Raw genomic sequence first — 27,460 nt, forward strand, 5'->3', positions numbered from 1 at the left:
AGAGTGGGATGCTTTAGTTCCCCCCCCCACCCCCCTACCCCCTCCACCCACCAACCAAGACAAGGTTGATAGATGATTGGTCACCAAGAGGTCAGTGCAGTTCCAGTTTAATCTTCACAAATGTCGAGTGATGAATGTTTTCATAGACTATTCACATGATGTGTATTTAATTTCACCAACTTTTCAAACATATTTCTTGATAATCATTCCAAATTTCCTTGTAATAAATGTGATCTCGGGAAGATGAAACAGGGTGGGGAATTTATATCTGACATATTTATCATCATTTTGGTGGGAAGCAGTGAGGGTATAGATTATATTTTCCTCCAGTGTTGCAAGTGATACATGAACGTTTTGAATGATGGAACACGATGTCGTTCGCACAATAATTAACCCGCATGTGTCGAATAATTGAAGGAAAACATCGCTACAAAAACCATCCACACTCTTGTTCAAGATACATCACACGAGGTGATGAACAACATGTCGATTCGTTGTCGGAAATGTAACAATTCCAATGAGGCTCGTTTGTCAGATGTAACTTTAAGTGACTTTATTATATCTCAATATAATCTCGAATCTATGTGATTACCAACCATGTGCTTCACACAGTATTTGTCATATTCATTAATTATTTACAACACTAATAAATGTGTCAGAAATACAAGCCCCCCCCCACCCTCACTTCCATCCCCTGCCCCACCTTGAACTTCTAAATCCATGAACCACTCGTTGATGGGAGACAGCCGTTAGGCAGGTATCTTCGTGTCTCACCCAACCTCGAGGTGTGTTATCCTGGGTTTGAGTTCCGATGTTGGATCAGGAGCTCGGTATCTCACTCAACATTGATGCTTGTTATCCTGGGTTCGAGTCCCGATTCTGTGAAAATAAAACCATCATTCTGACACCGTGAGAACAGGTGATGATTCCTCCCAGAGGAACATCACACTTCATGGAGGATGTCCTGGTTACTGTTACAGTTACAGGAGATGTGTCTTTCCTTTATATTGTTATGGCTGTGGAAATTCACATCACACCATAAAGGGCCCTCAGGTGAGATATCTCCATAGCTACATGTGTAGTTAGCCCAAACCAGTTGTATAGAGGGAATTTATGTGATCCATTCGGGCTGCGATCCTCCAGTCAGTCGTTTTTCTTTCCCTATCTTTGATTTAAAACGAACAAAAACTGCCAAGGATGCTGGTGGGCTTTTCCCGCCATTCTTCCCCGCGCTTGGTGTGAGGGAAGGGGGAGGGGCAGCTCGCCGCCGATTGGTGAATGAACAGCATGAGGCGGTCGGGGTGAGGGAACGCCCCTTTTCGAGAACCCTCTCGAAGGAGGGTGGAGCCGAAAACGGGGCGGAGTGAAGGGCGGAGCCCCGCGCTATAAAAGTCGGACACGGGCGGGGCGCGTTCTCTCCCCCTTCCTGCTCGCTCTCCCTCTTCCTGCGTTCTCTCCCTCTTCCTGCGTTCTCTCCCTCTTCCTGCGCTCTCTCTCGTGAAACTTGTCTGAAGTCGTTGTTGGGTCATCGCCGAGCTAAGCCGTCGTGGTCGAGTGCTTCCGCGTCGGTGTGGAGCTCGTGGAGCGTGCGGAGCTCGTTGAAGTCGAGCTGTGTCGTCGTCGAGCCTGGTCGAGTCAGCAGTGGAGGACGGCGGAGGAGACGGAGCTCGGAGTGGAGGTCGTGGGAGGACTCGACGGCCGCACCAAGGGAAGTCCTTTCTTTTCTTTGGGTTTGTGTTAATGACTGTGGGTGGCGCCTGTCCGACAAGTAGAACTGTTTAAGTGTTGCCGTGTGTACGCGTATTCGGTTTTAACTCTTCTTTCGCTTTATATGTGCATTTTGATTATTGTGACTGCAAATGCGTGCCTTCCGTGCTGGTCTGTGTGAATTAAACGTGCTTGTGTGAACTTGTTCCCCGTTTTGCTGCGTCCTTTCCTTTGTTTGACTCTCCATCCTGCTTCACGTAAGGGGTTCGTAATGGGTGCAACATCCCGGTAATTAATTGGAACCGTCAAGGCCTACGATAACACCGCTCGGTTTTCACTGTAGCAAGGAACGGACCGCTTAAGCGGGTCGTGTCCGGAGTCGGCCTGTGGCGTGGTACGATCGCCCGGTCGACCATTCGCGCACGTACTTAGGGAGATTGAATTTGGCGAGAAAGCCTAACCTGCGCGGGTGGGCAATTGACACGATCGTGTTGAGGTTAAACCCCCACCCATGACTAGCTCCCGGCGTTGTTCCGAGAGGGTCACGACTGAATTGTCCGTTCCGGTGGGCGAGGCGGCTGCCATTCGAGTCGAGCGGCCGATCGCACTCCGGCGGGCGTGAATTCGCAACATTGGCGTCAGGTCGTGGGATACGAACCCATCCCCCTCCTCGCAACACTGGTGTCAGCGTGCGGGAAACAAACCCTCCCGTCTCCAAGCTAAATTTACGGAACCGGATCAAGGGTGAGTGGAGCGACCCTCCCTGTTCCATTAAATTATGAGCAATTTAAATTTAATCGCTTTCGTGAAATAAGATGGCATTTCAAGGTGAGCGTGTGCCGGGGGTATTAGAAATGTGTATGTGTTTGAATGGTCCAGAATCCATGGTCCAGGACAAAATCCCCGTGCAGGACATTCCCAGGAATATGCTTCAGCAATTCCCCCACAAACGAACCCAGAGCCCGAAATGGGCGCGGCAGCGGCCGCGGCGTATGACACCTCCCCTTCCCTCCTCCGAAACTCTCCCCCGATCCCTGCCGAAACGGCTCACCCAAGCGCACCCGACATGGCCCAGCTATTCGCCATGCTGGCGGGAATAAATAATAAAATGGATGACATGGAAGCGAATACGCAAACACTGCGGGGTGAGATGCAGCGAAGAGGCAGAGGCCTGCAGGCGGGCACGGCGAGAATGTTGGCAATAACAGGGGAGCTCAAAATGGCGACATCACGTGCTGGACCGAACGAGCTGGGGGGGAGTGCAACGGCTGTCAGGCCCGCGGTGAAGGCGGGAACAAAAAAAATAATTCGGGGGACGTGTTGCACGAGACTTGTAAAGGTGACGGAGAGAGCAACAGTGACGGTGACACAGAGGGAAAAACTAAATGGGGTGACCGAAACGTGTGAGACGAGGCACGAGGTGACGACGGAAAGATTAAAATAAATAACAGACACGGGAGGTAGAAACGGTAGAGGAGAGACAACATGATGAAGACGGGGTTGAAGACGAGCACACACACACACACACACAGAGGTATCGAGGCTTAATGAGGGGGAGCTGGCGGACTGTGTGGGGACCCGGTGCAAGCAGTTGGATGGCCTCCTTCGGGAACGGAGGGAGACGCTGTTCTCAATTGAAGCTGATCACGACCAGGTGGGTTCGGTCACGTTGAGCGGGTTCGAGGGGATGAGTGCTGCGAACGGGTGCACGCCGAGCTTGGGGGGTATAGAGACCCCGGAACCCCTTGTGGTGGCACTAATCCCCAGTGTGATTGTCCCGGTGTGTGTGGTGAAAGGTGTGAGTGCGCCCCCGTGTGTGGAAGCGACCCCGTGTGTGAGTGGTGTGGTGGCGAGTGTGCCAGGATGAGTGCTTCCCAGCATGCCGTGTGTGAAAGGGGCACCGCGAGTGGAAGGAACCACGTGTGGGCCAGAAATGGCATGCGTGAGTGAACGGCCGAGTGCAAGGGAGACCGTGTGTGTGAGAGAGCGGTACGTGAGGGAGATGACGGTCGGCATGCGGGAGCACGCAGCCGCGTCTCCCGGGGTGAATGTGATGGAGTGCAGAGTGAGCGTCGTAACACGCAGGTGTGCTTGGGTTGAATGGAGACGGCGACAGAGGGACAAGGGCCGGGTGGCGGCCGTAGATGTTTTGGGGACCGTGCCAGGTTTACCCAGCAGCGAGCGCGAGGTTCGTGCTGTGATACGCACGAGGCCGCCAGGTGCTTGCTTGCGGGAGTGAAGCCCGGTCCGGAAACGAGCGCGGTGAATGTCGCCGATCCCGCGACGGACAAAGGTTTAGGCAGGATTATGGATTTGGACCGGACGGGTTCTCCACGCGAGCGTGTATGTGAAGCTCCAATGGGCAGAGCACATGAGTAGGGTGAATATACTGGTTCTGGCTCACTTTTCCCCATGTAAATGAATGGGGGATTTTCAGCGATTCATATTTTTTTCCCTAAAAATAAACCCCCTTTTTATCCCAAGGTATATTTATTTGTCTCCCCTTTTAACCTGGGGACACTTTTTTTCAAATAATCCATGCAATAAGATAAAGATTTGTTAAAGGTGCTTCGAAAGAAATATCTGAAAGGTCTAAGACTCGGGACACTCTTTATCAAATAACCGATGCATATTGTTTAGCTCACTCATTGAACCTATAAAGATTTGTTCATTCTCAAATTCCTTCAATAGTTTAATTTTCTTTGCACAATAATCCCCATCTAAAATATTGAAAAACAAAACATTTGAATCTTTATATTTTTTAAGATACCCCTTTTGTACGAAATGATAAACTTCTCTTAATGCTCTTGTTTGACCACCTCCTGAGCCACATATCATTTGAGATTATAGTAAATTGTTTTTTCACTGTTCAATTGATAACCATCAAAGTTTTCAGTCCATTCAAGGATATTCATTTTTTTCTTTACATCCTCGAACTTACTACTTTTTAAATTGATTCGCTTATTTGTTTTATTTACCTTTGTTTTAGTTATTTTTTCAATAAGACTTATTTGATATTTTTCACATTCATTATGTTTTCCATTTATATACCAAGACTGAGATTTTCTCCACTCTTTAGTTTGATTAATACTTGGTTTGACCATTTATATATTGTAAAAAAAACGCGGCGGTAGCCCTTAAAAAACCCTAACCCATCTTCCCATCGTTAAAACACAATCTATTCTATTCACTCTATCATACAATATCCATATGGAACACAATCTATTCCATTATCTAAAATAAATCTCTTATCATCAAAGGCTCCTCATGCCTTTTTATTTACTTCTTCACTATATATGTTATGTTTATAACTTCTTATTGTATTCATTTTCCTATATTCTTCTTTCTTATTCATCAAACAATTATAATAATTTCTAAAAGTTATTGATTTCTTTATTACATATTTCTTTATTCCCTTTAACCTCTTATCAATCTGTTCACCATACTTATAAGCATATGCCTTTGCTCTCAATCCAATAAACTCACTCATTACTTTTCCACCCAACTCATCCTTAAACTTACCAATAACCTTTTCATTCTTTTTGGAAAATAACTCACTCTTCTTGCTGAAATGACTTGTATCATATACTCCAATATTTTTCTTCATATCTTTATAAACATTATCAGTTTTTATATCTAGGATAAAACTATCAGTGTCCATATACAACAATGAAACATTTTCACCATACTCTTTCTTTAAGTCATTATACAAATAATCATACATCAATATCTTTGATAAATCAAGAACTGCTGTTCCAATATAAATTGGTTTATCCATTACAATAGTTTCCTTTTTGATATGAATTGCAGAAAAGTTCTCTGAAAAAACCTCTTCTCTCTCAAAACTTGGTTTATTTATCAATCTCGAAGCTTCTTTCCAAGATGTTGCGAATCTAATGTATTGCCTGTTTCTAACATTTTCCAGTCTTTCCAAATACAGCATTTTCATTAATTTATAAAAGTCCCCTTCAAATTTTACTTTTGTATTTGCTCTCATATCTGTATTGAATTGAATATACTTTTTCACCCAAGGACTTTGTTTAAATTTTAAAACTCTGTGAATTTTAGCTACTCTCAAAAACTGTTTTAAGCTTCTCTGATGCAAAACATATCCCTCTTTATCATAGAATGTTGTTAATAACTTTTCTGTTGATTTGCCTTTAATATTAAAACTTTTATGATAATCACTGAACCATTCTTTCTTTGGGGTTTCTTTCTCACATGCAAAAGGAAGGTCTTTATGCTTATTATGAAGATCACTCGGGTACCTCAAATCAACTTCAAAATAATAACCTTCTTCTTCGTCATTCAATTCCTCTTGAGAAGAAATAACAATATTCATCAAAGCCTTTTCATAATCCTTTTCTTCCACCCACTCTAATTTACCATAAGGCAGAGATTGAGACATTGCCCATCCATACAAATTATTAGCATCAAAATACATCAAATAATTACTATCTTTTTCACTATCATAATTTGCAAGATATTTATTATTTGCTTTAGCATATCTTTTTGAACATACTTGTGATATTCCACATCTCTTGGACTTCTCAATCATCAAAAGCATATCACCATCACTGATTAAATCTATATCTTGTTTTGTCATTTTCAACATTGCACTCCAAGCTAAACCAGGAGCTGTGAAATAGTGGGCAGGATCTAATCCATAACAATTTTTATTATGACAGAGTGATCTAAAAGCTTCAAACACATCAGCTAACAATAAAACATCTGTTTTTAGATATAAATCATGATATTCTCCAAGGTTCTTTATCTTAAATATTTTCCATATTTCTTGTGCGTGTTTATATTCCTTATCACTTATCTCTTCTTCATAAAGGTTATTATAGAAACTTTCTTTTGAAGGAAGTTGTGTTTCTTTAATTCTCATAAATGAATCCATATAATCATAAGGATAAATTCCCTTACTTGTAAGAATTTTCTCTTTACTTTGAATTTCATTCCTTGTTTGAATTTCCTCTCTCGTGAGAATTCCTTCTTTAATCAGAATTTCATCTTTAATCAGAATTTCCTCTTTAGTTAAAATTTCATTCATTGTTCGAATTTTCTTTATAATTAGAATTTCATCTTCAGTTAGAATTTCTTCATTAATTTCCTCATTAATTAGAATTTCCTCTTTACTTTGAATTCTGTCTTTAATCTGAATTTCCTCTTTAGTGAGAATTTCCTCTTTTGGAAAGAATGAATTAAGATTTGGAAAAGAGTCCGTGGAGCTTAGATTTGATGCGAGGTAGGCTAGTGGTGTTCCCATAAACTTGTAAGAATCTAGAAACCTAATACGAGTTAAAGGTTTTGTGAATATAATTTTTGTAAATGAAATATACTTTTGACTTGTGTTTGTTATGGCAGAAATATTCCCTGGTGTTTTTGAAAGTTCATTTATAAATAGATGTGTATCATAGTTGGTGCTGTTGTGAAGAAAGACTGGAATAAAAGAAGGTAATTTATAATTAAGATTACAACAGGAATGAGCGGGACCTCTATATTTACCAGTAAGATGACAATGATCCCTAACTTTAGACTCCTGAATTTCCCCCTCACAAATATGACAGATATTGTTCTTTCTAAATTCTAATTTTTCTTCTTTGGTTAATTTCATCGGTTCATTTGTTTCTTTCATTAATTTAGTGAGTCTTATACAATCCTTTTCTAATCGTTTTACAAACTCTTGTGAAGCTTTTTTTCCACTATAATGTTCAAGTTTGTTAAACTTTTCTCCAACAGATGATTTGATATAATAACAGAAACCACAAGGAATATGTTTTTGATATTTATTTGTATATGATTGTTTTGGATTAGGAGAAGCAGTATTTATCTTTTTAAGGATACATTGAAAATCAGCGTATATCACAAATGGGTGCATGATAGATTTATTATAATCTTCAAAAGAAATCTTTTCACCAGGTTTAGGCATTGTAATTACAGCTGATTTATGATTACTACAATATTTTGAATGTTGTTCTAATCGTTCTTTTGTATGAAATGAATTAAGACATCGCTTACAAGGATATATTTTGTTTGCTGTTCTGAATACCTGAGAAGAGATTAATCTTGATAAATTATTGATGTATGTGTAATGTGAATTCTTTCCAACACTAAAATATAAAAGATCAATGCGTGTTTCTTCATTTTTATAGTTGTTTGAAATTTTTAATATTTGAACTTTGTTTGTATCCGTTAATCCACATACATGAATAGAAAGATTATTCTTTTTCTCAAATTTAGGAATATCTGTTAGTGGCATTGGGAATTTAAAATCTTTAATGTCCAAGGTATTCTCATATTTCATATATTGTTTTACTCTTTCTGAATTACATTTTGGTGGATGAAAGTGAGCAAGAACAGACCAGAGAAAACATTTATTATCATTGTTCTTGATATTAACAACTGCCTTCTTTAGTTTTATTTCTTTTGGTAATTCAATATAAGAAGAAGCTTTAAGAGGGTTTGATTTTAGAATGTGTATATCTAAAAAGATGATTTTTTAAAATATTGAATCCACTTCCTACCACTGTATTATCAACATCCTCCTCTTGTTTTGATAGTTCTTCATAAACCCCACTATTCAAAAAATCTTGAAATGATGTTATAAAATGAAGATCTGTTCTCACATAAGGAGTTTGTTCTTCATCTTGTCTTTTCATATTCATTTTCACTCCCATATAAAACTTTAAAGTTTTCATTTCTTTTAATGTTTTTTTAATAACTTTTTCAACATCAGGTTTCACTATTTCAATTGATTCAGCTATTGATGATGGACCGGGTTCTCCAAATTGAAAAATCCTTATTTTTATATGCTCTTTAAATGCCCCATCAGTGTTTTCAATATAATAGTCTCCCTTTACTTTAAACTCATTTTTCTTGTGTTTTTGTGATTGAAGATGTCTATTATAACGACTCTTCAAAACATCCTTTGAGCAGATATCACAATGTTTTCTTTCCAACTCAAGAGGAGATATTTCATGAAATAGATTAAATGTGTGTTTGTTGGTTCAGAGGTGTTTTCTATAATGTTTATATTTGTGATTACAAACATCGCAGTATGTTGTATTCACCATATTTATACAATAAATCTTTGCTTAAACTAAAATTTTCTTGATGAAAATTTCGTTTATTTTACAGGTGAATCTGTGCTTAAAACCATTTTATCCTCAAACTTTTTCACTTAATAAATACAATGTTTCAAGACACAAAAGACAAGTTTCAATCAATCTCTTCATTTGTTAAAGATACTGAGAAATATGTCAAGGATGTAAAATTGAACAAAGATAAATATAACAACTATTGGATAAAAACAATTATGGTAAATAATATGAGTTCTTCAATTTCCTTCAGTGGAAGGGCTTTTAGTATACCTGGTAGAACATCAATTAAAGTATCTCTAACAAAAGTTTCTCCTCTCCTTCTAGTAATATATTCAAAACTAGAAAAAGCAATGAAACAAGAAAAAGTATCAAAAAACAAAAACCTTATGGATGAAGCTTTGGAAAGAAAAGATAAGACCATCTGTAATATGCAATAAGAAATTTGTATTTTTTTCAACAACCCTAAAGATGTAAATCCTGATGAAATAAAGGATGTTAATATATCAGGTGAAATGACATTTCGTTCAATAGCAGTTAACGATCATTTTAAAATTACCCTTAATATAAAAAATGTTGTCGTTGAATCTGGTAATGAAAAAAAGTATATTGATATCGATGGTAATATTATTAAATATGAGTCAATATACAACTGAAAGTATCGATGAATTACAGTTTAAGTAAAGTTTTACTTTATAAATATGCTAGACTTTCCTGATTCTCCATATGACAAATTTGAGAATTGTCCTACGTGTGAAAGACGGGGATTAAACACAGAGTCAAAAGCCTATAAACAATGTATATTCTGTGATTATCTTCTAATTAATGATAATAAAAAAATATAAAAAGGAAAATAATTCTTTTAGATTTACACCAAAAATGAATTACTTTACAAGATTGATTAGAGAAATGAATGTAAAGTACGAGGGTGATAACACACCTTTCCTTACAAGGGAAGAAACTGAACGTATAAGAGAAATATTCAAAGGATTGTTGTTATATATTATTCATGGATGTAATTTTCAGGGAAATATCAACACAAGATATTGTATAAATAAAATAATGGATTATCTTGAAATTAAACCTGAACTTAGGATAAAATATAGAGTTTCTAAAAAAGCCAATAATAAATTAAATAACCTGTTTTCCAAATATATAAATGAATGATTTTTTCCCCATTTGGGAAAATAAGATAAAATTTAACAACCATAAAAATCTCCCAAATTCATTAAGATGTCTCATAGTTGGTTCAAGTGGATGTGGAAAAACCTGCTTACTTTTAAAGATGCTCCTCACTCCCAACTTTTTAGATTATGATAATTTAATAATTTTCACAAAGTTGAGTTTTCAACCAGAGTATCAACTACTCTCACAAGGTTTTAATGCTGGTCTTCAAAAAGAAGATATAATCGGTTGATTTAAATGTCAAAAAAACCTAAATGATTATAACATTGAAGATATAATTCAACTATTTTGTGATACACAGAGATGTAAGAAGAAATCAAATCCTATAACTTGTATTTTTAGTGATAATACGGATGATATACCGTCTCCCCAAGATTTGGATAAATCAAAAAAGAACCTCGTTATCTTTGATGATTGTGTTAATGAGAGAAACCAAACGGTAATGGACAGCGACTACACAAGAGGGAGACATTCTTCTTGTAATTGTATTTATCTTAGTAAATCGTACTTTCAACTTCCTCGTCGTTCCATCAGAAACAATGCTAATACTTTTATTTTATTCAAGTTAAATTCAATAGATATCAATAATTTTTGGAGAGATAATTGTTCTACATTATGTAGTAAAAAGAAATTTGAGGATTACATGAAGCACACGACTGAAAAATATAAATATATTGTTGTGAAACAAGATGAGATATTAAGGGATATATTTTTTGTTTTATAAACAATTACATATATAAATGACAACTATTATTGTAAATCTTGTGGGTAAATCTGCTTCTGGAAAAAACTTTCATAAATCAAGGTTCTTGTGTAGTACAAATGAGAATATTGTAAATTTACTTGAAAAACACCCCGTGATAGGCATTGTATCAACAACAACTCGAGCAATAAGACCTGGAGAAGTAAAAGGTGAAGATTATCACTATATTTCAGTGGAGGAACATATGCGATTGAGGAATGAAGGTCAAATATTTGAGGAGGTTTCTCTTGGTACAACAAAATATTCACAATGTAAGAGTGAGTTAAGGAAACTAAAATCTGGTAGTCTTGGGATATTAGAAACTAATCCAGAAGGAATGAGACAAATTATTAAACATCTGAACGGAGTGCAGATTTTATCATTCGGTTTTGATGTTGATGAAGAAACTCAACGCAAACGTATGAAAAGCAGAGATGCAAGTATTAGTGAAGAAGAAATTACAACTCGCATGAATGTTAATAAAGAATTTAATGAAATATTTAAAGAAAAGGATTTATTTGAAAACATCCACTTGAATGATGAAGAAAAGGAAAATTTCCCTGTTGATCTTTACAATTCATTAAATGATATTTTACAATAAATAAATGGATGCAAAAGAAAGAGCAAGAAGATTTAAGGAACATCAAGAGTTGGTTTCAAAAGTTGTAAAACAGCAGGAAGACATAAAGAAGAAACGCAGACAGAAACTAACGGGCGAAGAAGCATTTGAAAGAAAACAAGAGAAAATTTTTAAACCACTTTTAAAAACTTCCCAAGAAAAAATGAAAGATGTTTCCACAGTTCCCACAGTAGAATATACTCCTAAAAAACTTCAAATGTTAAAAGATTTTGATCAAATGATGGAGGAAGAATTAGAGCATTTAGGAGAATTAAAGGTATATGATGATGAAGGTTTATTTCAACAACTGGAAGAGATTAATCAACCCCCTGATTATATTGTGAATGCTCTTCAAAACAATGAATATTCAGCGGATTCAAAAACCAAAGCAGGACTCATTCCAACAGAACAACCAGCAATATTTCATCTTGTTCAAGAAAAGGTATTGATCTTTAATGATGAATTAAGGTTCTTTGGTTCTGCGAAACCCCCTGTTAAACTAACTCCGAGATTAATGTTTCTTCTCACAAAAGATGGAAGACAAGGTTCAACTGTGAGGGATGAATCAAAGTATATTGATAAACCATTGGATATGAAAAATAATGATGATAGAGTATACATTGATCTGCTGAACACTCTAAATTATAGGGTTAGTATTTCTAGTAAAAGTAGGAAAAATGAGAAGGAGAAACACATTATTCAGGCTTTAAGTATCCTTGGTTCAGGTATTAGTTTTCTTCCAAATGACCCATCGCAATTAGTTAATAGACTGTTATTGTTGTTAGGTAGTAAGAAGGCTGGAAATAACAATTGTTTTAATGAAGTATCAGCCATTTTAAACCAGTTGATGAACATGAAAATAATTAATAAATCTCAATATAAAGACATTTTATCTCATATTAAATAAGATGAGAAGCACAATCCTGAGTTTTAATTTCACAACAAGCGACCACACATCTTCATTCCCAAACCCACTACAACTTGACCCAACAAAAGAATATGAGGCATCTTTATTGTCCATGGAAACTTATAATACCTTATTTAATATAACTGATAAAAATGACAAGTTTAGTTATAATCCCGGAAGTGGATACAAAACGATAACAGTCTCACCCGGAGCATATGAGATTTCTCAACTATCTTCCGAAATTGCTCGTCTTATGAAAGAACAGGGTGATGAACCAAAAAATATTGTTATAGACATTCAAAAACATACTTCAAAATCAACGATTAAAGTTAAAAAATAACTACAAGGTTGATTTCACAATTGATAATTCATTTAGAGAGTTATTGGGTTTCTCCTCAAAAAAGATTGAAACTAATGGGACGTTTTACAGTGATAATGTCATTCAAATATCCTCAGGAATAAATTTGGTGTTAATTCACTGTGATTTGATTGATGGTGCTAATAATGATGGAAAAAAAACAAATGCAATATGTTCATTCAGCGCATACTCAACCCCAATTGGTTATAAATTCAATATGGAACCCAAAAATTTGGTTTATCTCCCTGTGTCAGGAAAAACCATACACAGAGTAAATTTTAGGATAACCGACCAAGATAATCGTATGATTTCTTTTAATGGAGAAGTTATATCCATCAGAATTCACCTACGTGAAGTTTTCCAATAAATAAATACGATGGTTATTGTGAGGAAACACGAGTTGGGAAAATATAAAATAATTACAGGGGATGGGATGTTCCTTTCCCCATACTACAAGGGTGAAGGTATGTATCTTGGTAGAGGATACTATAAACCTAAGAGACAAAGGGGTGTTGGACATCAATTTAGAGGAGATGGGATAATTGATACTCTCATGGGTATTGGTTCAACTATTCTTAAACATAAAGATCTAATTGGTTCAACTGCTTCTGCTGTGGGAAATGTAGCAGGTGCTGTAAAGAGCATAAAAGATGCCCAGAAGGAATCTCATAAATTACAAGCAATAAAAGAAATTAAGAAAGGCAAAACTCAGTTGTCCCCCCAAGAACGACAGAAAATAATTCGAATACTTGGATCAGGGTTTCAAAAGTTTTAACATCTTTTTTTCCTAAATAAATACAAGTATGGAAGCAATTGATAGTATCTATGATTTGGATGATACTATTATTATCTCAAACTCCACTAATAAAGAAGATTACTTCAAGGTAAATGCAATAACTGGAACAGACTGGAATACGAATGGTACAAAAAGTTTTGAAATAAATAATCAACAAATATTTCATATCATACCCCCATTGTTCTATTCTCATACAAACGATACGTCCTTCTTTTTAAAAATTTATTTTAATTCGAACTGTGAATTCTGTATGATAAAACCTATTTGAATCTCTCCGAAAGTTTCTTGTTGTGTAAATTTAAATTCACTAAAGCTGGGAATAACACAAACGCTACACTTGTAAATGATTTCTTCTGGAAAATGTTTGATAGTGTGCGTTTGTATATTGGAACACAAGAAGTTGAAGCGGTTGATTATGTCTCTGCTGTATCTGAAATGATGAAATTTACACTCTATTCATTCAGTAATAGAATGGGAAAGGGGTCTGTCGAAGGTTTTATTCCTGATATGTCAACGGGAACAAACACAGACCCTGGATATACTCAAAGGAAAGGAATGTATAATGATGATACAAAAGCAGAAAATAGTTTTACTGTGGCAGTTCCTCTTAAAGGTATATTTGGATTTTGTGATCATGATAAAGTTCTGTATGGTCTTAAAATTAGATTTCAACTACAAAGGAATGATAATGAAAATCGATTGCTTTTTGGTGTTGGTAATGCTTTTGGTGATCAGAATAAATTTGTAATTGAGGAGATGAGTTGGTATATCAGTGAATATACTCCTAATCTTAAAACAGAAGAGAGGTTGAATCGAAGACTTCACTCAAAGAAACCACTCAGTGTATCATACCTCAAAAGAAGATGTCAACACGTTAAACTCAACCAAACTACTTACACGTGGAATTTGGGTGTTCTGGAAGGAAAGCCACGATATCTGTGGATCATTTTTAAAAAGCCAGATGGTGATACTGCGACTGATAAGAATAATGCATTGAGTGATAATGCCAAGGTGAAACAACTTCGCATTTCTCTAGATGGAACATTTTATCCACGAGATAGATTGGAAATTAATTGGGAAAAAAATGATTTTGCTGAAGCATACAAGTCTTACCAAAAGGTGTGTGAAAGTAATGGAAATAAAGAACCTATTTTGGATATGACAGCATTTAAAAGTTTGTATACAATCTATGCGTTTCACCTGAGCGCTCTAAAGGAAACTATAAAGTCTAATCGAGTGGATACTTCCCTATACATTGAAAGAGGAGAGAGTGAAGAAGTTGATACATATTGTTTGCTTTTGGAAGAAACAGAATTGCAGATTAATACAGATAATGGTGTGATGATTAGTCTCACATATTTTTTTGTTAAATAAATGAGTGGTAAAGTACCAACTGGGGTATATGTTAATCAAATCAATCTTCATAAACTATCATCTTGTGTTCAAAATCAAAAGCCTTGTACGATTAACGTTAATACAATTCAGAGAAAAGGAGCAGTAAGAATTGATGTTTTGCTCACAAGAGAACAGGTTAAAATCTTGAATGACACTGGCTCACTTAAAATTAAAATGACAAAACCAATGTTGAAAAAATATTCAATAAGAGAGACGAGTGGAGGATTTCTCCCATTTCTAATTCCTTTATTTGCTGGTTTAAGTGCGGTTGGAGCATTGACGGGTGGTATTTCAACAGCGGTGAAAACTGCCAACGAAAGGAAGGCTCAACTCCAGGCTCAAAAAGAATTGGAAAGACATAACAAAGAGTTGGAGAAACAAATTAGTGGAAGTGGTGTAATTGTAGATTTTGCTGAAAAACTTGAAGGTCTGCCTGATAAAGCGAGATTGTTAGTTGGAGATATGCTTTCTTCTATAGCACAAGCAGGTGTAAAATTAACGAAAAGAGGTAATGGATTATATCTTTCTAATAAAAAATGAGCATTGATGAGTGGTTTAAAGAATTTGGAAAGAATACAACATCAAATTTACAACTTGTCAAATATTGTAAGAAATTAAAAATTCATAATGTGGTTATTTGTATGAGAGATGAATTAACAAATGTGCCGAAACATACAAAGAATATTATTATGAACTTAGAAGATAATAATGGGAACGGTTCTTATTGGGTTTGTATTTTTAATAGTCAAGACAAATATTATTTTGATAGTTTTGGTCTTCCACCACCTGTTGAAGTCATAAAATTCTTACAGAATGGTGTTTATCAAACATTTCAAGTTCAAGAATTAAATTCCAAGTGTTGTGGTCAATTATGTCTATATGTGTTATTTCAACTCAACAAAAAGAAAAATTTTTATGATATTATTTTTAATCTAATATAAATGACTTATGTTGGTAAAGATGGTTCTATCTTTGGTGTATCTCAAGAACTGGATATTGATTTATCAAATTATTACACAAAGGCACAGGCTGAACGACATAAATATAATATAACCAAAAATATTAACATGAAAAATGCTTATAAATTAAAAAATTATCCAAGCCCGACTGACGCGAATGACTTGGTGAGATTAAGCGATTTATCACAATATATATCCTTAAATAAAACGGCCGTGTATTCCAAAGATACAGAAGTGTTGATATTATCTCCAGGTCATACAGAATTCACAGTTCGAATTAAAATAAATTTTTTATAAAGAAGGACGGATCGTTTGTATGAGAATAGAACAATGGGGGTATGATATGAATGATTTAGAGTATAATTGGTCATTTAAAATTAACCTCGAAGACCTGGAACAATTAAATCAGTCTCTTAAGGAAGAATATTATCCACTTGGTATCGAGAATGAGTTTTGTGGGGCCACGATTAGTAAACAACAAATAAAAGAATTTAATAAGGGTAAATATAATAATGGTTTTGCCCTTGTTTATCTCATGAAAACAGAAAAAACAGGATTATATATAATAAGTAAGGAAATACAAAATGATTTAACTATGGGAAGATGGGGAGGTGTTTCATGCCATAATATTATTCTAACATATATATCTAATACATAAATGCGAGAAAGAATGCTTCAAGAAAATTATCATTTCTGTGTCCAAGCATACCTTCAAGAAAAGGGTATTCGGTATTTTAATAAATATGTTCTACAACATAAGAATGAGGTATTTTCAATAAAAGATTGGCATTATGCTGATGTTGATAAACCGACAACTTTAGATTTAATGAAAATGTTAAATAATGAAAAAATTATAAAGTTAAGAAAAGGTAAGGCTCTTTTAGAAATTCAAAAGAAATTTTATTGGTTTCCTGTTGTAAAAAAATTATTTTGGATACAGGAATAACAAGAAATCCTGATGAATATATGTATGATATTCTATGGGGTGTAAGCGATTCAAGGATAATAAGGGATGAGGAAGGAGTTGAAGAAGAGAGGGAAGAGGAGGAAAAGGAGAAGAGAGAGAAGGAGGAGAGGGAGAAGAAAGAGAAGGAGGAAAAAGAGAAGAGAGAGAAGGAGGAGAGGTAGAAGAGAGAGAGGGAGGAAAGAGAGAAGAGAGAGAGAGGGATGAAAGGGCGAAGAGAGAGAAGAGAGAGAGGGAGGAAAGAGAGAAGAGAGAGAGAGAGGGAGGAGAGGGAGGAAAGAGAGAGAATGAATAAATATCAAAATATGGAAACCAGTGAGATTAAAAAAAGATTGGTGGTATTACAGAAAATAACTCAACCCACCGAGGAGGAAAACAAAGAATTGACAAGTCTATTTGCAATACTTTCGACAAGAATATTGACATCGCCAAGCTATTCATTTTAATTCAAGTTTTTCATTTTTTTTCTTAAATAAATGGAGGAGAGAGTGAAGGCATTTCTAAGGATTCTTTATGTTTTAAAAATTAAGATTCAAATGTGCATGTTGGAAACTAAAAAGGTTTTTGCACTCTGCAGGAATTTTTCACGTAAATAAATGAGTTATTGTCTCAAATGTAAAAAGAAAACTAATACTAAAAATATTTCATATATTAAAAGTAAAAATAACAGGGTTATACAAAAAGGTATATGTTCGGTGTGTGGTTCAAAAAGCAATCAATTTATCTCCAAACACAAACGAGGAGGAGATATACAAAAGTTTTTATCAGGAAGTAAATTTACAACTACTGGAATACCAGGGGAATTACATCTTCCAGGGTATTCTTTCTGTGGTCCAGGCACAAACTTGGATAAAAGATTAGATGAGGCAGACAATCCTAAATCCTGGAGTAAACCCATCAATAGAGTTGATGAAGTGTGCATGAGACACGATATTGATTATGGGAATACCACAACGTTGGAAGAAAAGCATGAAGCCGATAGAGAAATGTTGTATAATTTGTCTCTGATACAAAATCCAACCTTGAGAGAAAAAGTTGATTGGTTCATTGTGAAGAAGATGATCAGTGCTAAATTGAAACTTGGACTTGGAAATTAAAAAAACTTATAGGCTCTAATGATGTCATTAAGACTGAAGAGCAATTAGCTGATGAATTACATAAACCAATATTCACAAAGTTTTTCAGAGAAGGAAAGTTTATTCCAAGGAAGTAGATTATATCTGGTCTGCTGATTTGATTGAACTCAATAATGATAAGGGGTACAAGTATGCTTTAACCGTTATTGATTTGAGGAGTAGATACGCATGGGTTGTACCATTAAAAAACAAAACAGGTAATACTCTTATGTTAGCCTTTCAACAGATATTTAATAAAAGTAAGAGAAAACCTAAAAAATTGTGGACTGATGAGGGTAGAGAGTTTTATAACAAGACATTTATGAATTTTCTAAAAAATAACAGTATTACATTATACAGTACCTTTAATGAAGGGAAGGCAGTTGTTGTTGAACATTTTAATCGTACCTTAAAAGAGAGACTATATAAAAAATTCACACAACTCGGTTCACAACAATGGTCATCTTTTATTCAGGATATTGTGGATAAGTATAATGACACGATTCACACGTCAACAAATATGAAACCATCAGAAACATTTACAAAATTAAAATATGAAAAAGAGATTAATGTCAGAAAACCTAAGTTCAAAGTTGGTGATATCGTAAGAATATATAGGTGGAAATCTCATTTTGAAAAGGGTTTTACTAAACGATGGACGAAAGAACTTTTTAAAATTGTTGATGTAATAGACACGGTTCCTTGGACTTATAAGATATATGATTTGGAAGGGGAAGAGATTTTAGGTTCATTTTATTCACAGGAATTACAAAAGACAAAGATAAATTGAAATTTTTTGACTCCGCCCCTTTTTGACTCCGCCCACACAAAACCCACCCACATAAACCCCACCCCACACAAACCTCACACAAACCCCACACAAACCCCACACAAGCTCCACACACAAACCCCACACAAGCTCCACCCATATTCATAATATTCACATAATTAGTGATTAGTTAATTAGTTCCCCACACACAACATGTTTATTTAATAAAAAAAATTATCCACCCATCCACACAAGCTCCACTCATCCACCCATCCACCCATCCATTTATCCACACAAACCTCATCTACATAAACCTCATCCACATTCACCCCTCCCACATAAGCCCCACCGAAGCTCCGCCCACATAAACCCTGCCCACACAAGCCCCATCCGCATTCACCCCTCCCACATAAACCCTGCCCACATAAACCCCACCCACATAAACACCCACACACGCCCCGCCCACATAAACGCCCTCCAAGCCCCGCCCACACACGCTCCGCCCACACCGAAGCCCCGCCCACACAGGCCCCGCCCGCACCGAAGCCCCGCCCACATAAACCCCACCCACACAAGCCCCTCCCACACAAGCCCCACCCCCTCATCCCTCCTGTGCGCCCCCACCTTTGACCCACCACCTCCCTCATCCCACCCCACCCTTCCCCACACACACATATGGGGAGGGGAGGGGTGGGATGAGGGGTGATGGGTCATTGGGGGAGCGCACCTACGCCCCCCCCACCCCCTTCCTTTCCTTCATGTCTTAATCCTTTTTTTGAAATTTAAAATCAAGTAATTGTAAACAAAACAAATATAATTAATCAAAATTGCAAATATTAAATATTCATTTGCGAGAATGTATAATCTTTCCCAGCAATCTTCTTCAGATGTCTTGTGATTTCGAAACTCAGACACCATATTCTGTTTTGAAACAAAAAGTGGATAATAATTAGGTTTTATAAAGATAATTACATGGTAATATGAGTAAGCCTGGTGTTGGTTCTAAGTTCAAGCCTCATTGACCACTGAATTAACACACCAGGAGGCCGACTCAGCCTGTCATCCTTCCAAGGCCAATAAAATTAATTCCAGTGTACTGGCAAAACTGCGTCCAAACTAATGATGCAACCAACATAAGACGACATTCCAAAGAGAGAGTGATATTCATAAAATAATAAATAAACAAATAACTAAATAATAATTCAGAAACATTTACCTCCAGAAAATCATGTGTTGTACCAGATTGCTTCAACAGCTGATGTTGTGTGATCGAGCTGAAAAAAAAAAAAAAGTCAAGGGTATAGATGGAGAGACAGACAGAGAGAGGTAGGTAGAAAGACAGACAGAGAGAGATACAAAGGGAGAGATAGAGAGAGACAAACAGACAGGGAAAGAGACACACACACACACACACACACACACACACACACACACACATATCTATATATATATATATATATATATATATATATACATATATATATATATATATATATATATATATATATATATATATATATATATATATATACACACACACACATACACACACATATACACACACAGACACACATATATATATAGACACACACACACACACACAGACACACATATATACACACACACACACACACACACACACACACACACACACACACACACACACACACACACACACACACACACACACACACACACACACACACACACACACACACACACACACACACACACACACACACACGTGTCTCACCATTGGTTTAATTCATTCGAGATCAGAGGCCGTGATAAGACTTCGTACCAGTCATTATAAATGTTTTTCAATTCTCTTCTAAAATCATTGACCGCTTCAATAAGAGCATTCATTTGATGCACCTCATCATGATATGTAAACTCCACTTCTTCCAAGGACCTGCCAGGAAAAAAATATATTTTCGCATTATCACGATTTAATTTATAATCAATTGCTTCATTGTTCAAAGAGGAAACCATACACAAACTTACCAACTTTGTAGTGAGCTGTTATCTTCATCAGAAGAGAGTGAGTCCATGTCTCAGTTTTTTTTTACCATTGGTACAAGATGGCAAAAAGATCAGAGGCCGTGATAAGACGTTGTGTCAGTCTTTAAAAATGTTTTTCAATTCTCTTCTAAGATGATTGACCTCTTCAATAAGAGCATTAATTTCATGCACCTCGTCGTGATATGTAAACTGCTCTTCTTCCAAGGACCTGCCAAGAAAAAAAAAATATATCAGAATTATCACGATTTAATTTATAATCAATTGCTTCATCGGTCAAAGAGGAACCAATACACAGGCTTACCAACTTTGTGTTGAGCTGTTTTGTTCGCGGAAGAAAGATCGCTCATGTCACAGTTGTAAAAATGAAAATCCCGTCTGGCAGAAACTTTGTCTGGCGAATCACTTATAAAGCAACGATGAGGAGATTGCTTAATCATTGGGTGTGGCCACAGGAAATGACGCTTCGGGAGAGACAGCTTGGAAAATAACTGGGAGATATATTCTCAAATTGTATGAATCATTTTTAAAACATACTTAAAATACCCTAAAATGGTTTTGATTCAAATGTTTTCAGTTCGTGTTCTGAGATAAAATATAAACACGAGACCTTGTCTCACAGAATAGTTCCTGTTTTTTTTCACAGCATGACTGTCCAAAAACACTTCCTCATTTTTACAGCACGACCGTGTCAAAAAAACACTTCCTCATTTTCACGGCATGAACTGAAAACATTTGAAACAAAACTTTTTTTATGGCGTGGTTTATACACAAAAATGATTTGCAACTCGGGCGGTGGCCAGATGAGATCATTAAGAGAAGTTTATCATTTCGTAATGGCACAAAAGGGGTATCTTAAAAAATATAAAGATTCAAATGTTTTGTTTTTCAATATTTTAGATGGGGATTATTGTGCAAAGAAAATTAAACTATTGAAGGAATTTGAGAATGAACAAATCTTTATAGGTTCAATGAGTGAGCTAAACAATATGCATCGGTTATTTGATAAAGAGTGTCCCGAGGCTTAGACGTTTTAGATATTTCTTTCGAATCACCTTTAACAAATCTTTATCTTATTGCATGGATTTTTTGAAAAAAAAGTGTCCCCAGGTTAAAAGGGGAGACAAATAAATATACCTTGGGATAAAAAGGGGGTTTATTTTTAGGGAAAAAAATATGTGATCGCTGAAAATCCCCCATTCATTTACATGGGGAAAAGTGAGCCAGAACCAGTATATTCACCCCACTCACATGTGTTCGCATGGGGAACCCCTCGAGACGCGGGGCTTGTGTTTTTTTTTTTGCGCCGGGTGACGTCATGGCTGCGTGTATGGTTGGAATCCGGCAGGAGGGTGAATCCCTGCTGGATGGTCCCGTCCAAGAGGGACGAGGGACGCGAACAGCTGCCATGACGTCACGCCAAAGGAGCGCGGCTGCGAATTGCCGTGCTGCTGCTGCGCATGTGAAAAAAAAAGCAAGCCTCGCTTTCGGGTGAACAGGATTCCCGGGCATGGGGTGGAAGACCCTCCTGCGTGGGCACAGAATGGAACTAGCTAGGGGGATGGGTTAGAGTTAGTTAGACCGGCTTCATGGGGCAGGCGTAAGTCCTCATGGAGCCCGTGGAATGGATTAGTTAGAGGGATTTTAGTCAGATTTAGGAGGGGAAATGATTTTTGATGATTTGGAGGACAGTAACAGACAGTGAATGTGTTGTGGGTGCGTAGCTTAGCTTCGTAGTGTTAAAAGGAACGTGCTGTAGTTTAAGGGACGACGTGGGAGAACGAGGTAGGTAGGGGATTTAGTGAGCAGGATGGCAGAGATCAGCGATGTGTGTGTTGAAGAGTAGTGAGGTGGAGGCATGTTGAGTGAGTGAGGCCAGCGCGTCTGTGTGAATGGAGCGAATGTGGAATGCATGGTGCGATGAGTGAATGGGGGGAGGAGTGACTCCCGCCCAAGGGACCCCGGGGTCAGTGTAGAGTGAATTAGTGGGTTAGCAAAATTGAAAAATGGAGGTCGTTTTGCGTTGTTTGGAGTGTAGGCTCGAAACCTATTTGGAGGAGTGCAGGAGCCCCGTTGACGGGCTGGGAGCGTGGCTGCGAAAGGTGAATATCGCTGAGTGGGTACCCCGGGCACCGGGCTAGTCGGCCGCGGTAGGCCAAGGGCCCATGGGGGGCCGGGATAGCGTAGTGGGCACGGGTGCACCCGCAGGATGCGGGTGCCCGGGGCGCCGTTAGCCGCGTGGGCAGTGCATTGGGCATGGGCACCCAGGGAAGGGGCCCGGGGCGCCAGCCTGCCACGTGAACATTTCAAGGGAGTCGCCAGATAGGGCACTCCCCGGTGTTTAGGGAGCTGGTAGGCTCGGAGGCAGTGTAGTGCCCGGGGGTGCCATCGTCGGAGAATCGGCGGAGGGTCGTTCCTGCAAAGGGAGCCACGCATCCCAGCTATGAGACCGTGTGAGGGCACGGAGAGAAAATTGGGGGGCGAGGCCCGAAATTGTGAGGACACCAACACAGGCGACAGGAATCTGGGTTGATAGAACCAATAGTTTAAGCGAGAGGCGCTTGTTGAGAGCCCCGGGGTAGTTTAAGAGTTAATGGTTAGGATAGATTAGGAAGTGTACCCCTCCGCACCATCCATCCCTTCGCTCTCGTTGTGGGCTGCTGGACCCACTTTGTGTTGTAGATCGCTGAAGTCTGGGGAGGCCATCCTGAGTCTTGAGTTGGGCCTCAACACAGGACGCTAGCTCTCCCTTATTCCCCTCCGGGAAGTGAACGTAGGGTTTGGGAGTAGGCTGGGAGACGATAGGTTAGCCGAACAAAGACAGTAAAGGGGGTTAGGGGACAATTTATAGGGGGAAGTAAAAATAAAAACAACAAAAAAATAAGTTGGGGCTAAATTGGTTTTTTACAAATTAAGGGAGTGGGTATGGATAGTGACAGGCAAAGGCGATAGGTTGGGAGGGAGACAGTAGGTCGGTCCGAGCCCGCCTTCTGAGTGGCCAGCACCACCGCACTCCCTCCACCAACCTCTATCTCTGGCAGAGGCCGGCCAACTTCATCGGCTGTTGTTTTGCTGTGAGGCCTGTGCCGGCTGGATCGTCTGCAACTTTTTCTGCAAGGCCTGTGCCGGTCGGATCGTCCGCCGGCTGTGTTCGCCTGCAGTGGGCGTGTCATGCCTTGCCTGCCTGCTTTTGCCATCCATGCCCACTGCCCACGTTCACCAGCCCCCGTTCTGTTTTGATTTGCCCCCCCCCCGTTCATTTCCATGTGCGCCGGGATCGTCACATGAGTTGCAAGGACTGTCCTGTTGGTAGCTCCAACACGGGCCTGCAGTGGCGGCCCGTGCGGCGGTTGACTTTTGTTTTTCTCTTTGCAGAGTCCATAGATCCTGGGCCATGGTTTAGTGTAAATTTTGTAAGTGAAGTTGTACTGTAAATATGAGTGCGCCCCCGGCATGTCTGTCTAGCGCCGGCAATTTTATTTAAGTCGTCTGAATGAGTGTGTTTGTTAGTTAGTTACTCAGCCCTCAGGTTATTTATTTTGGGGACACGAATATCATGAATGTCACACTCAGGGATCCGAAGGTAAAAACGTACTAGGGGAGAACTACACATGATGGCACACGAAAATTTGACGACTCGGGACGAGTCTGTAAAAAGGGGAGGGGGTAGTGTTACGGCTGTGGAAACTTGCATTACACCATAAAGGGCCCTCAAGTGAGATATCTCCAGAGGTACATGTGCAGTTAGCCCAAACCCGTTGTATAGAGGGAATTTATGTGATCCATTCGGGCTGCGATCCTCCAGTTAGTCGTTTTTCTTTCCCTATCTTTGATTTCAAACGAACAAAAACTGCCAAGGATGCTGTTGCCTTTTCCCGCCATTCTTCCCCGCGCTTGGTGTGAGGGAAGGAGGAGGGGCAGCTCGCCGCCGATTGGTGAATGAACAGCGTGAGGCGGTCGGGGTGAGGGAACGCCCCTTTTCGAGAACCCTCTCGAAGGAGGGTGGTGCCGAAAACGGGGCGGAGTGAAGGGCGGAGCCCCGCGTTATAAAGTCGGACACGGGCGGGTCACGTTCTCTCCCCCTTCCTGCTCGCTCTCCCTCTTCCGGCGTTCTCTCCCTCTTCCTGTGCTCTCCCTCTGACTCGTGAAACTCGTCTGAAGTCGTTGTTGGGTCATCGCCGAGCTGTGTCTTCGTGGTCGAGTGCCTCTGCGTCGGTGTGGAGCTCGTGGAAGCGCGGAGCCTGAGGAGCTCGTTGAAGTCGAGCTCTGTCGTCGTCGAGCCTGGTCGAGTCGGCAGTGGAGGACGGCGGAGGAGACGGAGCTCGGAGTGGAGGTCGTGGGAGGAGGACTCGACGGCCGCACCAAGGGAAGTCCTTTCCTTGGGTTTGTGGAAATAATTGTGGGTGGCGCCTGTCTGATAAGTAGAACTGTTTAAGTGTTGCCTTGTGTATGCGTATTCCGTTTTAACTCTTCTTTCGCTTTATATGTACATTTTGATTATTGTGACTGCAAATATGTGCCTTACGTGCTGGTCTGTGTGAATTAAACATGCTTGTGTGAACTTGTTCCCCGTTTCGCTGCGTCCTTTCCTTTGTTTGACTCTCCATCCTCCTTCACGTAAGGGGTTCGTAGTGGGTGCAACATCCCGGTAATTAATCGGAACCGTCAAGGTCGACGACAACACCGCTCGGTTATCACTGTAGCACGGAACGGAGCGCTGAAGAGATTCGTGTTCGGAGTCGGCCTGTGGCGTGGTACAATTGCGCGGTCGACCATTCACGCAGGTACTTAGGTAGATCGAATTTGGCGAGCAACCCTATCCTGCACGGGTGGACAATTGGCACGATCGTGGTGAGGTTAAACCTCACCCGTGAATAGCTCCCGGCGTTGTTCCGAGAGGGTCACGACTGAATTGTCCGTCCGGTGGGCGACGTGCCGCGATTCGAGTTACGTGGACGTTCGCACGCCGGCGGGCGCGAATTCGCAACAATATTTTGGGTTGTTTAGTTAAAGATACCATGGTGAAAGATGAAGTGATAAGAGTTTGGGGTGTGGGGTGTGGTGTGTGAGATCCACATTGTGTCTAAAATGTTAATATTTGTTGATCCAGTCGAAGGGAGGATCTATTTGGTCGAACTTATTGACATTATTTACCAATCTCATGAACAATCCGTTTAATTACTTCTTTCCTTCTCACCCCAAGTGGTTCATCAGGTTGAATAAGAGTTCCAAGACCAGGACCAGACATGCCTCCTCACATCTTCTCATCCCATTCTCCCAACATGACACCTGTTTCACCATTTCCTCTGCTTGATGTACCTGCTATGTTTTGATGGTTAACAATGATTATAAAAATGAACAGATTCTCATCAAATATCAACCCTTTATCACATCAATGAATGTAAAATCTCTATTTCATGTTTGTCCATCGATCATGTACCTGAAGCTTCCAATAAACGCTTCAGCTCGTCACCTTTGTGTTTTCATTTTATGGTCGGGTACCACGCCGTCCCCTCGAGTGGAACTACCTTTGATTCGGCCATTTTAGAAGCACATTGCTTCAGTGTGGCCAATCCGCGTCAGCAGACATCGTCCATGTGACACCACGTACTTGAATCTCCAAAACACAACATGGTCCATGGGAGACATCCTCTTGATTATTATCTTGTTTTAGGAGAGGAGGTTAATCGTGGGTTCACATTTTCTTTTACTTTCCCTTTTCTTCATTTCATTCTTCATTCCCTTTTCTTTCCCATGGGAATTCTTCCATCAGATCATACTCTCATGAACAGATTCATCCCATCACGACTGCAATTCCCATACACATCCTCTCGCCACTGGAATCGTGAATCCTGTGGTGAGGGAGTTGTGACATCGAGTCGCGACGTTCAGAGTCGTGTTGGGTTCACCTGTGTTTCATCACGTGGTGCCCCATCCCGTGACGTGGTGCTCCATCCCGTGACGAGGTGCTGCCTTGGGTTTTGCAGAATCATGTGACGTCGCATTACCTAGCATCACGTGCAACAGCATCGCAACACACGTGTAATGTACACCGCTTGACAGCTTCAAAGAGAGTGTGCTTACCCCGAGGCTATCCTTACAGGCGAGACAACGACGAGGTGAGTGTGTGTAACCGGAGGCTATCCTTACATCCCTTCTTTTTTTATGTTGAAGGCCACAGGCACGGACTGAATCGTCCCAAACGAGGCCAAGCCTTAAATAAAATAACTGCATGAATAGAAAAGTAAAGAAAGAGAGAATCGTCGAAGAGTTTTTGAGAAATAAAAAATCTGCTTTTTGAAAAGGAGAAGGTCATAAGTGTTTTAGACCATGTGGACGTACTCGCTATTACCTTCAGAAAATGGTTTTCGTTGTGCAGATCACCAATCTGAATGAAATTTGGCATACTTCAAGAATTTTAGACGCTGAGTCCAAATCCACTTGTTTCCACGTCGAGGATGTGACACAATTGGTCATTTTTGGCAATTAAGGATAAACCGAACATTAAAGCACGATTTTGACACAGAAATGAAGAATCAAGGTTAGACTGATATGTACGTCAAAGAAAACTCTTATGAGGTCTTAAAATGATACAATATGTTTATGCAGAGCCCTATTCACTGTTATTAAAGGTCGTAAACCGAAACAGTTACATATTTTTACCGGCCGAAAACGTCTGGACCGACCAGACAGGCCTTCGAGTTGACCAAGGCAACTTTTTGGTTAAAAGGCAGCCACACTGACTATTAAAGGTAGTTACATTGGCTTTTACGGATTAAATCAAAGAAAAAGAGACTGCGCGACTCAGCCTGATGAAAAGTA

The 27,460-nt window shown here is 39.1% G+C and overlaps 3 long non-coding RNA genes across 3 annotated transcripts in view; 2 read left to right on the plus strand and 1 right to left on the minus strand.

Annotated features, from left to right (window-relative positions):
- On the plus strand, positions 1-26,110 carry LOC147010040 (uncharacterized). The gene is made up of 2 exons (XR_015052724.1): positions 1-90; positions 25,842-26,110. It is a non-coding gene; the product is annotated as an uncharacterized LOC147010040 (long non-coding RNA).
- Positions 1-27,460, plus strand: part of LOC147010039 (uncharacterized) — a 193,865-nt gene that overhangs the window by 92,407 nt on the left and 73,998 nt on the right. The window lies entirely within an intron of this gene.
- On the minus strand, positions 19,375-20,761 carry LOC147010041 (uncharacterized). The gene is made up of 4 exons (XR_015052718.1): positions 20,624-20,761; positions 20,373-20,531; positions 19,836-19,893; positions 19,375-19,540 (listed from the first exon to the last, which is right to left on the minus strand). It is a non-coding gene; the product is annotated as an uncharacterized LOC147010041 (long non-coding RNA).

The sequence above is a fragment of the Eptatretus burgeri genome, chromosome 17, assembly GCF_056783735.1.
Source record: "Eptatretus burgeri isolate ZD-2024b chromosome 17, Ebu_testis_v1, whole genome shotgun sequence".
Lineage (NCBI taxonomy): Eukaryota > Metazoa > Chordata > Myxini > Myxiniformes > Myxinidae > Eptatretus > Eptatretus burgeri.